The 17,730-nt window shown below is 42.7% G+C and overlaps 1 protein-coding gene across 2 annotated transcripts in view; it reads right to left on the bottom strand.

The window, feature by feature from the left end:
• The window catches only part of LOC143039582 (uncharacterized), a 226,656-nt gene extending 209,249 nt beyond the window's left edge, over positions 1-17,407 (bottom strand). For both annotated transcript variants that reach the window (XM_076209811.1, XM_076209812.1), the window contains exon 1: positions 17,178-17,407. The gene's annotated coding sequence lies outside the window, so the exon portion shown is untranslated. The remainder of the gene's footprint in view (positions 1-17,177) is intronic.
• Positions 17,408-17,730: the final 323 nt, after the last annotated feature.

Raw genomic sequence — 17,730 nt, 5'->3', positions numbered from 1 at the left:
GGAGCGAGCAACAGCCCACCGGGAGGCTGGTCGTCACTATTCTAGTCGGAACTGTGTTAAGTGTTAACTTCACTAGAAATGGTAAAGGCTAGGTTAGAACCATGTATTTTATTGTATTAATTATAATCCTAAGGAAATGGTAAAGGCTAGGTTAGAATCGTGCAATTAATTGCATTTATCATCACCCAAGGGAAATGGGTGACAGATCGGGATGGGATGGGTGTGGGTGTGGGTGCATACCTTGGCTGGCTACTTTCCTTACGAGGCGGAAGAACCCTATTGGTATATATTTATTAATTTTTTTTTTTTTATTTACTTGTTTATTCGTTCCTTTGTTTATCTATTTATTTTCTATCATTATTTCTATTCTGGAGATCAGGGTATCTTTGTAAGGGTATGTGTGTGTATTTACCTAGTTGTATTATACGGGAAGGGGAGCTCTGCTCGTGGTGACCCGTTTTTGTATCTCGCAAGATCAAGTTTGTTCTTAAATTGTTGTATTGTGTTTGCACACACTATTTCTTCATCCAATTTGTTCCATACATCAATCACTCTGTGTGTGTGTGTGTGTGTGTGTGTGTGTGTGTGTGTGTGTGTGTGTGTGTGTGTGTGTGTGTGTGTGTGTGTGTGGTTTTGTGTGTGTGTGTGTGTGTATTTACCTAGTTGTATTATACGGGAAGGGAGCTATGCTCGTGGTGACCCGTCTTTGTATCTCTCAGCATCAAGTTTTTTCTTAAAATCTTGAATAGTGTTTGCACACACTGTTTCTTTGTCTAATTTGTTCCAAGTATCTATCACTTTGTGTGGGAAGCTGTTTTTTTCAGTTCTTTTCTGTAAATATCTTTTTTTAATTTCTTTTCGTGTCCTCTCGTTTTTCCATTGTCCCATTTCAATAAGTCATTCTTATCTAAGATTTCCGTTCCTTTCATTATTCTAGTGTGTGTGTGTGTGTGTGTGTGTGTGTGTGTGTGTGTGTGTGTGTGTGTGTGTGTGTGTGTGTGTGTGCGTGTGTGCGCGCGCGCGCTTTTTTATGCATTTTGTTTTATGTGTGTGTGTTTTTGTCCTTTTTTGGTGTGTATGTGTTTTTTGTGTGTGTGCGTGTACGTGTGTGTGCTTGTGTGTGTACATTCGACATGTACGCACCAATAATCGTTGTGCTATTTCACCAGGGCTGTGCGTTACGTGTTGAACTCTGTGGTGCTCTGTAGTCCTCCATTAAGTCTAGTGGCAATAAGTGTTAAGATTACATGTGCTATTCTTAGCAAGGGTCTGGTCGTGATATGTTACAGGTGATGCGTGTTATCTGTTAAGACTGGGCGTGTTAATTGCTAGTGTGTTGCTATGAGTGTGTGATATTATATATGTGTACACACACACACACACACCACTACGGCAGTCCGGGTTCGAATCCCGCCCAGGGCTTAAGTAATTTTAGTATCGGTGTGCTGTGGGTCGTTACTCCAACTCTCGTGGGCGGGAAGTTGGGTATGTGTGTGTGTATGTGTGTGTGTGTGTGTGTGTGTGTGTGTGTGTGCGTGTAAGGTCACAGTATTACCCATAGATCGGTCATAGCTCTGAGCTCTCTTCTGGGAGGGAAATAGCTGTTGATCACGAGTCCAACACGTGATCCAAGACCAAAGTGAATCACACACACACACACACACACACACACACACACATAAGACCGTGCTGGGTAATGTTACATCTACTAAGCGATATATAATGATGAGTTGAGCAAATTGGTATGGAATCAGGACAGAGCCTAAATAATGATATTAAATTAATAAAATACAGATGTATATAAACAAGCAAGTGAACGAATAGTGTACGAATAAATAATCATAGACAAATTAATACACTAAAAAGGGCAGATAACCAGCGTTTCTATCCTCGGAGACAATATCCTGCCAAACGAGTACATAATGCAGCAGGAGAGATAAAGCTCCAGTCACGCCATCACGATTCTCGTCAATTGTTATGATTCTGAAAAGTTGCAGGATGACTTCGCCTACATTATTCTAGACTTCCCTAAGTCTACAATGTGTCTAACATTCGTATTCTAGGTTTAACTTCTCTTAGTTCGTCATTCAGTTTCTCAATATATGACGCAAAGGTGATTTGACATTTGGAGATTCGAAAAATAAATAATTGTAAACGAAGTCGTTTCCACCCGAACGAACTCATTTGAGTCGTGATAGCGTGACCGGGGATTTAGTTCTTGCGCCCTACGACTTAGCTTCCGGCTCCTTTCCTAACTTTCTTGTTATTGTTCCATACACTCTCTGGCCGAGCAGACCCGTCTCCCCGAGGACCGCCACGGCTGGAACGGGGTGTGTGATTGTGTACAATGCAGTCTTCCATAATTATTTATTATTATTTATATTATTATAAATTCTATTTATTTATTTATCATTATTATATTTTTTCGCATCCGACCTAGTTATGGACGAAAAGGTCTCCTGTCGGCATGCTTCTCCTTTGTAAACCTTTGTTCTATAGTATAAGGTGAAGTGTTGCAATCTGGAAAGTTATCTGGAATGCGGTCATCCAGCCTCTTCTGGTAGCTTAGAAGGCCTGGATGGTATCCGCACCACAGTCTGTACAGGTGGACTCTGTCCTTACGAAGGAGAGGATTCAGAAGGATGGATATCAGGGGGTCTGGCATGCAGCAATGTATCATCTTTCAGTTTGCTGATGGAGCAGTGAGTGATATGATTATGGAGTTGCTTTGTTGATCGAGATCCTGATTAAAAATTCCCCACAAAAAAGAATTCCCTCGCCATTAGTGAAGTAGTCCTCGAATTTCAGGTCTCCTGTCCATTCCAGCCACGGCAGGAAAAAATCTAACAAATATTCTCTAAAGCGCTCAGTGGCAATATCCTCCTTTCATACACAACTGTCGTTTCATTTTCGTACAGACTTCTCTTCCACCTCCCACAAACACAGATCCCGAACGATCAGGTGGTCTTTTCTAGTTAGTCCAAAGTCCAAAAGTGATTGACACACTGTCTTTTCCAAGAGGAGTTACCCTCCAGTCATTAACAAATGTGTGACTCTGGTCCGTAAGGGGCGTTAGATAAATAATGATAGTACCTCATGTTCTCAGTATTCCAAAGGAGTTACGATAAGCAACAGATAAGGAACTAAGTAAACAAATCAATAAATAACCAAATAAACAAATTAATGAATAAAGATAATCAAAATAGGCCGTTCTTAAACTGATGTTCCGCCAACCATTGACTTTTACCTATTTATTCTTATTTCATTCATTTGTTTAATTGTTCATATTCCATCCGTTTCCTTTTTTTTTTTTTTTTTTTAACTGTGATTGTAACTCCTGCGGCTTTTCCGTTATTTGCGCCACATCTATTCGATATACGCGTGGTGGTCACCCCCGCCCCTACACTAACAATGTTGGACGGCCGGCCGGCAGAGTGGGGGAAGCGAGATACACTACTGGCAGAGTCATACATCGTGTTTTGCTCTCCTCCATCATAGTCATGCTTTCCATGTAACTCTTGTATATTGATGGAGAGTATTTGTGTGTGTGTGTGTGTGTGTGTGTGTGTGTGTGTGTGTTTTCCTCCTCTTCCCACCTCTACCCTCTTCAACCATCACTTATATATTTATTACTGAATCATAATAATAATAATAATAATAATAATAAGTTTATTTGGCATTGAATCAATATACATGAAGTACAGATAATGAAAAGAACACAGAGTTCGAAATAACAATTACAATTACCGAGGATAACACAAAAAAAAACCATGTCAGCTTATTCCCATTGTTGTCCTCCAGTGTGTATTAGTTTACTTATTACTGAATTAAAATTCTTCATTCATTTACACATTGTTGATCTATCCAGCTGTTTATCTACGAGTTTGGTGAAGTATTTATCCATTTATGGGCTTAATTCTTTTGGCACCCAACGCTGTTCCCACTACGGTAATGGTGGGCGCTCGTGCTGGCCTGGCAATTTGCGAGGGCTACAGATTTCAGTCTCGTGTTTGTGTTGTACATTTCTTTTTACTTTATTTCTTTTTTGGAGCGATGGGGCGCTGCTAGTCCTGTTAGGCTACTGTATTTTGTTTCTGGGTAGTGAATATTTGCAAAGCACTCAGGCGTCTATACCAGACATGTATTCCTTCCCCCAATGCACACACCTACACGAAAACCTACACACACAGAAGCATACGCACACGCACATGCTATATATATTGTAGATATATAGGTATATATACATACTCATGTGTACTTACTCGTGCACGCAAGAAAACAAACACACAAACACACACATGCTGTATATATTGTAGGTATATATACATACGCATGTGTACTTACAGACTCGCGCACACATACATACACACACACACACACACACACGAGCCTACATACATTTAAGCATACAGAGTACGTAAATAAAAGAAAGCTCTTATGCAAACACACACACAACCTTGTCCAAAGATCACGTTTTTCGTGAGTCCATCGTCTTTGTATTTTCTTTGGAAACGCGCCAAATGTTTCACTGTCAAATCTACATTTTAGACCAAAGAGTCTCTCTTTAATTTCCTCTGCCATATTTCTCCATTTTCTCCAGGGAAGGATGGGAGAGGAGCCATCACATGTGAGAGCTTCGAGGAGGAGGAGGAGGAGGAGGAGGAGGAGGAGGAGGAAGAGAGAGGAAATCAAAAGATGAGAGAAAATCAAGGCGTCACCCTAGCCCAGAACTTGTTGATTGAGCGGCTGATAATGCGTGCATGTATGTATGTATATGTATGTATCTATATATGTATGTATCTATATATGTATGTATGTATATATGCATGTACGTATGTGTGTACGTATATGTGGGTTATGTATGTTTGCATCACCACCAAACTTCATTCACACCCATCTCATCTCACCGGGGCACTATCGTCGTCGATCACTTACGGACCGCCCTAAGCATGTAAGCATTTATGTGCGTATGCATGTATGTATGTGCGTATGTGGTATGTGAACACACATACGCATAAACGCGAGGATCTGTGTCTAGACGTCTCTGTATCATTGTAGGGCCTCCTTAGCGTATCGGGCGACCATGTCAAGTCCAACGGAGATCAAACTTCAAGTGGAATGATGGAAAAGGTGTTGGAGAATGACATATAGAGACGGGAGAGGGGAGGCGGACGTTATACAAGTGGAAAGAAAACGGGAAGCGGGGGGGTTGCGTTCCACAGTCAGAACAATTTATGTTTATTCGTTTATTTATTTATTTATTCAGTCATTAGGCTTATCATTTGTTATCTATATGATTTATTACACTGCCGTTAGTCTTATCATTAATATTATCTATTGAGATGTTGACAAGTTGACTCATGAGCGGGGCGAAAGACGGGAGACAGCAATTAGCAAATAAATAAATAAATAGAAATATGAAGAAATAAATAATTAAGTGAATAAATGTATAAACTAATTCAATACTATACTGAGTGATTCAAAAACCAAGATATTTGATCCTTGAGGGTTAAGGCAAATCCGGGGTTTCAATGTCGAGGGGAGAGACAGGGGGACTGAAGATCTATGTATGAGCGAGTTTTCCCGAAAAAAAAAATATATATATATAATAATAATAATAATAATAATTGGTAAGATAAATAAACACACGCACGCAAGCGCGCACACACACATTATAAATATAAAGAGGCTATAGCTATTAGCCGAAATATAGAAGTTACACATTCTTCTAAGTTTCCTTTTTATTCTGACTGTGGGTTCTTTGTAATTATCAATTACAAATGTGCTACAACATTTTGTCTAAGTGATCTATATATCTATATATATATATCTATATATATATATATATATATATATCACCCTTTTACCTATCTATCAATGATCTTAACTGTTCATTTATTCAATTACATTTCTGCTTAATCATGTATCGTGTGTGTGTGTGTGTGTGTTTAAACCATTTAAATATTTCTCTATTTAATTATCTATCCATCTATTTGGCAACCTATCTATTTAAACATTTTCCTCACCAACTTCACTGATGTCCCTCCTCTCGTCAAGGATGCACTTGATGCCATCAACTGTTGCTCGTATCTCTCTCTCTCTCTCTCTCTCTCTCTCTCTCTCTCTCTCCAACGTTTGTGGGAATTACCTGTACACACACACACATGTATATATATATATATATATATATATACATATAGTGTATATATAGTATGTATATATATAGTATATATATATATATATATATATATATATATATATATATAGTGTACAGTATATATATAGTGTATATATATAGATATATATATATATATATATATATATATATATATATATATATATGAAAAAAGCTAGAGTCCAGGAACCATGATGAAATAAGTGAAAATGCACCGGACTCAGAAACATGTACATCAATCCCGACGTTTGAACCCTGTCCGGGGTTCGAAACGTCTGGATTAAAGTACCTGTCTCTGAGTCCGGTGCATTTTACTTGTTTCATATCTCTATATATATATATATATATATATATATATATATACATGATTTCAAGAAATCTACAGCGACAATGGCGTTGTTGAGTTTATATTGGAGCTTTAATTTCTCTCGTGCAACGAGTTTTTGTGGTGGTTCCAAATAGCTGAGAAGGTGTCCAAAAGACATTGGGTGCGGTTTTCTCTTTTTTAATTCTCCTATACGTATTTCGACCTTACTCGGTCATCCTCAGGGAGGAGGTAACAATAGTTGGTGATTACATGGGTTAAATACAGGCCGTACATTGGCCGAACACTGGGAGAGGTCATTTCATGTAGCCGTGATCCGTAGCGCTGCGTACGTGGAAGTAGCAACTTCCTTGTGGATTGTGGAAAGGGGTGTTATTGTTTGTGTTATGTGCGTCTACTGCTTGGGAGTGTGGTTGTGGGCATGAGTTGTATGTTAATGGAAGGTTTCTCGATGTATATGTTCACTGCTTCGGCCATCTTAAGGCGAAGGGGGTCGTGGGCTTTGTAGATTAATTTTAGTGTTTTCGTTTTAGTGTTTGTCTGGTGATGGTGGTTTTGTGTTCTTTTGTCATGTGTGTTTTGATGGCGCCATTCTGGTGGTGGTATGTGAGTCTTTTGGAGAGGGTCATAGAAGTCATGCCAATGTATGAGGAGGTGCGGTGCTGACAATCACCGACAGGGCAATCAAACTTATACACGACGTTGACTTCTTGTAGAGGAGGGTTGGGGGGCTGGCTGTTGTTCTTAATGACCAGGGTGTGTGTTTTGGAGGTTTTGTAGTATACGATTAGGCGTATCTTAGTGTCTGGGTTGTTGGGTCGAATGTTACGTGTGATAATATTTCGAAGTGTTCTTTCGTCTTTGTAGCCGGTGTTCATATGTCCTTTGTAGGACCCCCTTCGCCTTAAGATGGCCGAAGCAGTGAACATATACATCGGGAAACCTTCCATTAACATACAACTCATGCCCACAACCACACTCCCAAGCAGTAGACGCACATAACACAAACAATAACACCCCTTTCCACAATCCACAAGGAAGTTGCTACTTCCACGTACGCAGCGCTACGGATCACGGCTACATGAAATGACCGCACCCAATGTCTTTTGGACACCTTCTCAGCTATTTGGAACCACCACAAAAACTCGTTGCACGAGAGAAATTAAAGCTCCAATATAAACTCAACAACGCCATTGTCGCTGTAGATTTCTTGAAATCATGTATACAACATGGCCTCCTACCAAAATATATATATATATATATATATATATATAATATATATATATAAATATATATATATATATATATATAAGCGTAAGTAACCACTAGGAAATGTAAACTAACGAAGCAGAGCGCTTTCGTATAATTACATTGCACTGAAGATGTAATTATACGAAAGCGCTCTGCTCGTTAGTTTACTTTTCCTAGTGGTTACTTACGCATTTGTGAACACACGCTCCTAGTGTTTTTATTGCATATATTATATATATATATATATATATATATATATATATATATATATATATATAGAGAGAGAGAGAGAGAGAGAGAGAGTCACACCAGAAGGATCTTAGTTGCGGCCGAAGCCATCATTTTTACCCAAAGGCAACCGAAGAGCATCCACCGTTATAAAACCAAACTCCACACTGGTACAAGAACAATACCCAATCCCGTTGTTCCACTATGGAGCAGAGCACTTTAACCACTCGACCACTACAACCCCTCCGGGCCACCAGACTCTACGGCTGAGTGGTTGAGTGGACAGGAAGGACATTGTCTGTTGGCCAGTCAGCTTCCATTGGCCACTGGGCGGCCGAGCCAACAGTGAGGAGTGCCAACGTGGCCCTGACAACGTCCCGCCGCCTGGCTGGGGTACCTGGCCACCTCTTACACAATCCTGCACGCCTAGGCAGCTATGTATGGTAGACATGTATTTAAACAGTTGTAGTATATGGGATATATATATATATATATATATATATATATATATATATGTGTGTGTGTGTGTGTGTGTGTGTGTGTGTGTGTGTGTGTGTGCGCGGGGCTTCTGTGTACGTTTACTCTCCTTCACTCCCTCCTTCTACTCGCCTCTTTCTTTCACTTTTACCTCCCTTGTCTCTACTTCCTTCTCCTTCTCTCTCCATCTCTCTCCCTCTCCTTATCCTCCTTCCCCATTCCCCCCACCCTCCCTCCTTCCCTCTGCAACAGATATGACGTTTTTCAGACTCTGTCGGTCGTGACACCGCGAGTTCTGCACTGCTGAGTCCAACCAGAGCCCCCAAGTGCGGTTGTCCACATTCAATGATTTATTGTTCTTTTTCTGTTCTTATTCTTATACTGATCTTAATATCACTCGATTATTTCTATCATTACTAGAAATATCACTATCAATGTAAATATCGTATCACTATCGTTATTACTACCGGTGTTATCATCATTATTATTATTTCTATTTACGTTATATCATCATCAATTGGGAAATTATTATCAATGTAATTATCGTATTATCGTTATTACTGCAGGTGTTATCATTATTATTATTCCTATTTACGTTATAACATCATCAATTGGGAACTTACACCAGGAGGCGCGTTACTTCACTCACATGCCGTCACCAGTCCCCACGGTCTTTCCGAGCAAGCTCCCAGGTAGACACCCTCTCTTCCCACTTCAAACAGCTCTCAATAGGTTCGATCCACTTGCCCTAGCCATGAATTCTGTGAGCGTCCCCTTCTTCGCCTCCTCCATCGAGGGTTGTCTTTTGTGAAGACAACGCTGAATAGGATCAACATCAGGGAAACGTGCCACATGATGCTCATATAGCCGCAGTTGACGTTCACGAACTGTGCTGGTGACTGGCCTAAACTGAGTCTCACAGTATAGTCTCTGGTTTGATAAGAAACCGTTCCAACGATATACCATAATTCCCCGAAGGCACTTGGTACCAAAGACATTGAGACGCCTATTCAAGTCACCATTCAATGTCCATGTCTCTCAGCCATACAGTAGGATAGGTAGTACAAGTGACTTGAAGATTCTGATCTTAGTCCTCCTGCATGAATATAGCCAAAGACATATACTCTAGTTGTGTGTGTCCATAACATTATGGGCATTGGCAGACCTTATAAGTACTTCCTGACATGACCCCTCACTGTTATGCACTACACTACCAAGGTATGTGAAGCGTTTGAAGACCTCAAAGTCCTCGCCTGAACCTTGGTCTTAGTCACCTGGAGTCCAAGCGACTTCACCTCCCTATGCAGCGCTTCGAGGGATACAGCCAAGACTTCCAACTACTCCGCAAGGAGTTTATCATCAGCAGAGACGAAGTCAGTGACCTTAGTGTTGCTAATAGATGTTCCGCGAGAACAGTGAGAGAAGACTGTCCAATAGTCCATGCAGGTGTTGAAAAATGTTGGGGCGAGGACACACCCTTGCCTCACTCCAGAATTAACAGGAAAGAAGCTGGACACACCTTCACAATTGCCAGCACTCTCTAACCGAGAGTATAAACCAGACATCAAGCAAATAATCCTCGCAGAAGCCAATAATCCTCGCAGGAATCCAAAGAGTCCGCAAAAATCTCAGAGTCAAACGCCTTCTTGAGATCAATATAAGCTGCAGGAAACCCCTGTTGAAACTCATGTCGGCACTTCACAAGGACACGAAGCACTAGGATCCGATCAATTGTTAACTAACCTGGTGTGAACTCAGACTGTTCAGGCCTCTGAAACCTTAGCGGATGTGAACGAACACCGTGTTAGCAACAGATGGGAAAGCACCTTCCTTGGCACATTGGACAGTGAAACATCACAGTAATTGTTGTAGTCCTGTAGGTCCTCTCTTTCTAGATAGGGACGACCAAACCCTTTTTTCAGCCAGAGGGAATGGTATCGGAACGTCAGATTGCAGACAATATCGCATTCATCCCGGGGATCATGGCCTCACCTCCAGCCTTCAGTAACTCCACAATGACGTTGCAGATGCCAGCTGCCTTTCCACCATTCAACTCACAGCTTTGACATCTGTCATTGAGGGTGAAGATTTGTCTATCGGTGAATAGGCATCAGCCACCCGAACACTATCAAAGGGAAGCTGGAACCCATGAGCAACTGCTCAAGGTGCTCAGCAAAGGGGCTACACTTCTTCATGCTTGACACTAACTGGTTATCAGTTGTTCCGACTGTGGTCCTCTAGGTCACAGATTTGAGACTGAGTTTCTTCAAGACTAAGCAATTCTGTAGTTATCTGCATTAAAATGGCCCTCAACACCCTCAACGATCCTCCTGATGTACCTCTCCTTATTCATTCTCATGAGATATCTAGTCTGACGTTTCTGACTCCTGTATTGGCTCAGGTCACCAGCCATTCTGGCAACACGGGCTAGCTCCACTCTCCAGTGTCTCCCACGACGCCACACCACTACTCGACCTTGGACGCTCTGCAAGGCACTCCTCGACAGCTTGCGGAGTTTCACGTTTAAAGGTGTTCCATAGTTTTTTCAGGGTCCTCAATAGTGCCATGTACTTCAAACCTATTAGAGATGCCTACCGCATACTTCTGGGCGTACGTATAATCTCTGAGCTTCTGCAAATGAAACCCAGGTGGGTTATATCGTGAGATTCTCTTGGATTTGATACATGATCTGAGTGTTGCGACTACGAGTCAATGACCAGTCCCAAAAAATTCAGCACTCCCATAAACCCTCCAGTTATGCAGGATCTTCAACGAGTACAAGGACACGATCGATCTCCTTGGCCACTCCTCCAGCATTGTTAAAGTTAAATTTGCCGGGTTTCAGTTCCGATATCAATCTCACTCAAAGATTCTCCTCAGAATATCAGCCGACGCAAGCCTCAATATGTCCAGTGGTATTGCTCTCGTCTCTGGGACCAGGAAAACGCAACCCTCAGCCTTCTGGAGAGAACTGTTAATATTCCTGGCTCCAGAACGATGGGGGTCCAATACATATTTCATAACCAGCTGTCGGTGCCAGCAACCGCACTGAAACCGCCCGAAACAATAAGTGTATCTCATGGCTGACAGTGGTCGATTATGGATCCTAGCTTGGCATAGATCATCTCTTCAAGTTCCTACGCTTCAGTAGCAGGATACTTTATCATCTCTATTTTTTATTATTAAAATAATCTATCCAATATCTACTTCTTCTTTCATTTAACTTTTTATTTTCGATGTTTAATCTGATTAGAGTCAGATGACTGAGCTGCGAACGAAGACAAGCAAAATATGACCTTTGGGTTGAGTGACATTACTGGCGTAATTCCCATATCGATCCTTCTTGGGGCCTCGGGGCAACCTTTCCAACTTTGGTTTGATGTAGTACAGGTATGCGTGTGTATTACAAAGGTTTACAAAGGCGGAGCATGCCGACAGGAGACCTTTTGGTCCATAACTAGGTCGGATGAGAAAAAAATATAATAATGATAAATGAAAAATATAATAATATAAATAATAATAAATTAAACAAACAAATGCATAGGTATAGTTAAATGATAAACAAACAGGTAAATAGTAAATAATAAATTGACATATAATAGCAAATAATAATAAACAGAGAAATGATTACAAAACAAATAAACTACCATTACTGTGAGTTCACCAGCGCTTCTATACTTATGGAACCTCCGTGACTCATCCACGATTCTCGTCAAATGTGAACTTGAAAAGGTACAAGACAACTTTGCTTACCGTATTCTAGATTTCCCTAAGTCTGCAATTCAACAATGTGTCTAATATTCGTCTAGGTATAACTTCTTAGTTCGTAATTTAGCTTCTTAATATGTGACGCAAAGGTGGTTTGATATTTGGAGATTCGAAAAATAAAAGATTGTAACCGAAGTAGTTTGTACTCAAACGAACTCACCCGAGTCGTGATAGCGTGACAGGGGCTTAAGGCACTGAAGTTATCTGGACACGTTACATGATATGGTCCTGGGACCAACCATTCAAAAAACGCCTCAATGGACTGAAAGCGTCGCCATGCGATTTTGTTCATCACAGAAAAACCCTTGACAGCCAAAGCTGTTACGTCACTAAGTAAAAAAAAAAAAAAAAAAATCCTTATTCCGTCAGGGGCAAACTCCCCTGGTCTTCGTCCTCTGCTTTGTACGTTTCGTTTTGTTTCGTTCTTCTCTGTGTGTTATTCTCTGGTAATGAACGTTTTAATCTGTGCCCAGGTTTTTCTTTTCCGGAATGACATTTCTCCTCATTTTTTTTTAAGTATGCAATATGCCTGAGCCACATAATATCCTGTTTTAGTGACGCTATATAGTTACGCCGATTAAGTGAAGCGGCCTTGCTGTAGATGTGCTGTGTCTTGCTGCATTGTTTCCGACTCGGGGCAGTGGGCGGGATGCAGGGATGACCCGTCATCCAGGAGGAGCTGAGATGAGAGGGAGGAAAGGGTGGAGGATGGGAGTGGATGGGTGGGAGTGGAATGGGAGTGGGTACTTGCTTTTTTATTTGGTTACCTTCCCTGTAAGGTGGAAAAAGCCTTTGGTATATAAACAGATACATTTTACTTTATCAAAGTTAAGCTAATCTTATTTATTCACGTATTCATGATCCATATTTCTATTTATGCAAGTACTCTAGCCTACGTGGTCCGTGCTTGATATTGTGTGTGTGTGTGTGTGTGTGTGTGTGTGTGTGTGTGTGTGTGTGTGTGTGTGTGAGTGTGTGTGTGTGTGATTCACCATGACCTTGGATCACGTGTTGGGCTCGTGATCGACAGCTGTTTCTCATCCGGAGGAGCTCAGAGCTCGTATATGACCGATCTGTGTGTAATGCTGTGACCTTACACGCACACACACACCCCAACTTTCCGCCCACGAGAGTTGGAGTAACGACTCGCAGCGCAATGATACTGAAATTATTTCAACCCTGGGCGGGATTCGAACCCGGACCGCCGTAGTGGCGGCCTCGAACGCTAGCCACTGTGTGTGTGTGTGTGTGTGTGTGTGTGCGCGCGCATACGCGTCTTTTCCTACACATTTTACCAACAAGAATCCCAGTCTAAGCAGGGGGCAACAAAACCCATGCCTATTCATGGATCCATACGCAGCCACGAGTGTGACCCCCAACTGTGGGCTGGATGGTGCGTATCCTTCCCCTCCTCCCTTCCTCCTCCTCCTCTTCCTCTTCTTCTTCCCCGTCCCCAACTCCTCCTCCCTACCTACCTTCCGTTGATATTCAACCTCAGAAGCCTTGTCCTCCTCCTCCTCCCCACTCGTCCACTCCATGTCACCTGATCACTTCCTTCCCCCCTCTCTTTTCCCCATCCACAACTTTCCTCCCCTCTTCCCCCTCCTCCCCCCCGCCCCCGTTTCCTTCCCTCTTTTCTCTTCTTTCTGCTCTTTCTTTCATCTTGACTCTCTAATTCTTCCTCTGCCTCTTGGCTTTACCTCCCAATTAATTTTTCACTACATCTATCTGCCAGTCTGTCTGTCTGTCTGTCTATTTTCTTCATTACTCCCACCTTTCCCTCACCCTTCACCTTCGGCTATTTCCACGTCACCTTTTCATCTTCCTTCCCCTTCCCCTCCTCCCCTCCCTTCCCCTCTTCCTCCTCCCCTTTCCCCTCTTTCCCTCCCCATCTCCCCCTTCCCCTCGCCCTTCTCTCCCTCCCCTCTTTCCCTCGCCCTTCTCCCACCTCCCCTCTTTCCCTTCCCATCTCCCCCTTCCCCTCGCCCTTCTCTTCCTCCCCTCTTCCCTTCGCCCTTCTCCCCCCTTCCCTCTTTCCCTCCCCATCTCCCCCAACTCTTATGCTCCCCTCACCAGCCCAACCCCTCTCTTCTTCCTTCCCTCCTCCCCCATCACTTCTCTCCTCCCCTCTTTTCCCCTCTCCATCATACGAAGCTTCCCCTCTCTTCCCATCCTTTCCTGCTTGCTCTCTTCTTGTCCCCTCTCATATTTCCCCTCCCCTCCTATCTTCTTCCCCTCTCTCTCCTCTCTATATTCATTCTCATACGTATTCTATCTGAATGTATTCAGTCTCTCTCCCCCCTTCTCTCCTCCCACTCCAAATACCTCTTCCAATTTTCTAAGTTTCACTTCCCCCACTACCCTCCCCTCCTTTCCCCTCCCCCTCCCCCCCACCCCAACTCTTTTGTTTACATTTGTAAGATTTCGCCCAAATTGAAACGCCCATTGTCATGCACAGTTATGTGCGTGTGGCCATGCACGCAACACACGCATACGTACACGTACACACACGTACACGCACACACACCCACACACGACTCGGTGGCGCGGTTGGTAGAGTTCCTGGCTGCCTCTACGGCGGTCCGGGTTCAAATCCCGCTCAGGGATAAAACAATTTAAATATCACTGCGTTGCGAGTCGTTACTCCAACTCTCGTGGGCGGGGAGTTGTGTGTGTGTGTGTGTGTGTGTGTGTGTGTGTGTGTGTGTGTGTGTGTGTGTGTGTGTGTATGTGCGTGTACGGTCACAGCATTACCCATAGATCGGTCATATATGACCTCTGAGCTCTCTTCCGGGATGGAAATAGCTGTCGATCACGAGTCCAACAAGTGATCCAAAGACCATGGTGGTGAACACACACACACACACAGATTAATCCCAGTTTGCTCTCTTCTTAAGCAAACTCTTCGCTACACATCCCTCCCGCCCTCCCTGTGTGGGCCCGCTCTACTTGGCCCTCTTGTGTTCTGTTTTATGTAATGTTTGCAAGGGACGGCCCCGAAGGAGACCTTGGACCCATTCGGCCTCCTTCGGGTCGCCTCCCCTGGGGCACGCGAGGTGGTGCCAATATACCACGATCACGATCACCGTCGTTACCATTACTAATATCACCGTTACCTTTATGACCGTTACCATTATTACCAATATCATTATAATTACTCCTGTTATATCATTCCTATTACTATCAATACGGTTACTATTACTCCTACTATTACTCCTATTACTATCAGTACTGTTACCATTACTACTGTTACTATTACTCCTGTTACTATTACAATTGTTACCATCACTGTTACTTTCACCAGTGTTACTAATAGCCACTGTTACTTATTGCCACTGTTACTTATTGCCATTGTTACTAATTACCATTGCTACTATTACCAGTTACCCATTATATAATTACCATTGTTACCAATTACCATTATTACTTTCACCAATGTTACTATTTACCATTGCTACTATTACCAGTTACCAACTATTATTACCATTGTCATTATTACCAATTACCATTGTTACTTTCACCAGTGTTACTAATTACCTCTCTTACTAGTTACCACTGCTATTATTACCATTGTTACTAATTACTATTGTTACTTTCACCATTGTTACTAATTACCTCTCTTACTAGTTACCACTGCAACTATTACCATTATAACCAATTAACATTGTTACTATTACCACTTATGTTACAATTGCTCTCACCACTAATGCCATTTTTTCTACAATATTGATATTACCTCCTCTTCCTCCTTTATTACTAGATTCCTCTTCCTCCTTTGTTACTATATTCTTTTTGTTCTCGCTCTTCCTCCTCTTCCTCCTTTACTTTCACCTCTTTATTACTAGATTCCTCTTCCTCTTCCTCCTCCTCCTCTTTTTCCAGCCTCGATCACGAGTATCCTGGGTTCGAACCCCGTACGGCACCAGCCAATTTTTCCAAATCGCATTTTCATAGTTTCCCAACTCCGTTCCCCGTTAGCATTTCCTTGTAGCATTTCAATGTAGACTAACCAAGCTGGTTGCAATGGTTTCGGGTTTTATTCACGACCCTAAAGCGCGTTTCACATGATCAACGTTTCGGCGGCAAGTTCCCGGGAAAAAGCTGCCGAGAAAACGGGAAATTGGTGCCGAAACGTTTCTCGTGGTAACCGCGCTAAGCAACCATTCCAACGCGCTCTAAACTCCACGTGTAATTTACACAGGACATAATTGTACAACCATGGTGATGTACAATGGATGTGTCATATCTCAAAGGATAGGCCGGTCCTGTACGGGACCATGAAGGCGGCTGGGCTCAGAAACGCACACAAACTATATGTCATTTTATATATATATATATATATATATATGTAGATACACACGTGTTGCATCAATTCCACGATTTCTTTTTTTGGCGACACGGATCGTCAACTGGCTGCAATTCTTCATTAATATTCTCCGACACTTTCGCGTTCCCATTGGCCCCTTCCGTGTCGTGTGACACAGACCCGACACCAGCTCAATAACGAAACACTTGCGACCCGACAGCCGGCATCTGACACGCCGATACGACACCAAGCGGTGACACGCTCTCGGGTGTTCCACTCGAACGCTTTTACGACACAGGAAGTGTCAGAAATCTGGCACGCAGCACAACACCGCTAATACACGACACGGCACCCCGTGTCATCCCATATGGCACGCTCTAGCGTGTCTCATTCCGACACTATCACTATCACTGCACGACACACAACGTGACACGCGAGTTGTAGGCGACACATCTCGTACGACACAAAGATAAAGTGGAGGAAGGCCCAAGCAGGTGGGTTTGTGTGCGTATGTGTGCGTCAGTGTGTATGTTCGCACGTGTGTGTGCGTGTGTATGTGTGTGCGTACGTGTGTGAGCGTATGTACGTATGTGTGCGTACGTGTACGTGTGTGCACGTACGTGTGATGTGTGCCACTCTCACTCTACCTCCACGCGACCTAGCCTGCCCCGTTGCCCGACACATACTAAGGCAGTGGCCCTGGTGGCTTGGCACTGAGTAGGCACGCACGCACGCACACACGCACGCACGCACGCGGCCTGACATACAGAACCACACCTATTCTCCCCACACGTACTCACATACCTGCACGTGTTTGCTTACGTCATCTACCACGTGCAAATGCACGTGAATCTTACACGTGAACATTACACGTCAATGTATACACCCTTACTGGTCGCTGAGATTCTTACATTTTCGTCCATTTTCACGAGACTGCGTGTCCTCGTTTTATACATATATTTACACATGTACACTCAAGTGTACATACACGTACAAGGGTGTACATGTTCATACGTGTACGCACATATCTTTACGAGTAAGTACATGTGTACATGCACATCACGTATGCACTGGGGAATGTGTATTCAGTTGAACATAAACATGACGTGTGTGTGTGTCTGTATTAGCTAATATGTTGAACAAACTCCAGAAACTCCAACTTATTCTATCTAGTTTATATTTTAGGGAGTTTAGTGATAT

This window comes from Oratosquilla oratoria, chromosome 26 (genome assembly GCF_046742065.1).
Source record: "Oratosquilla oratoria isolate Oo_2021 chromosome 26, ASM4674206v1, whole genome shotgun sequence".
Classification (NCBI taxonomy): domain Eukaryota; kingdom Metazoa; phylum Arthropoda; class Malacostraca; order Stomatopoda; family Squillidae; genus Oratosquilla; species Oratosquilla oratoria.
The sequence above is the reverse complement of the archived record's forward strand: the minus strand, read 5'-3'. Positions and strand labels throughout refer to the sequence as shown.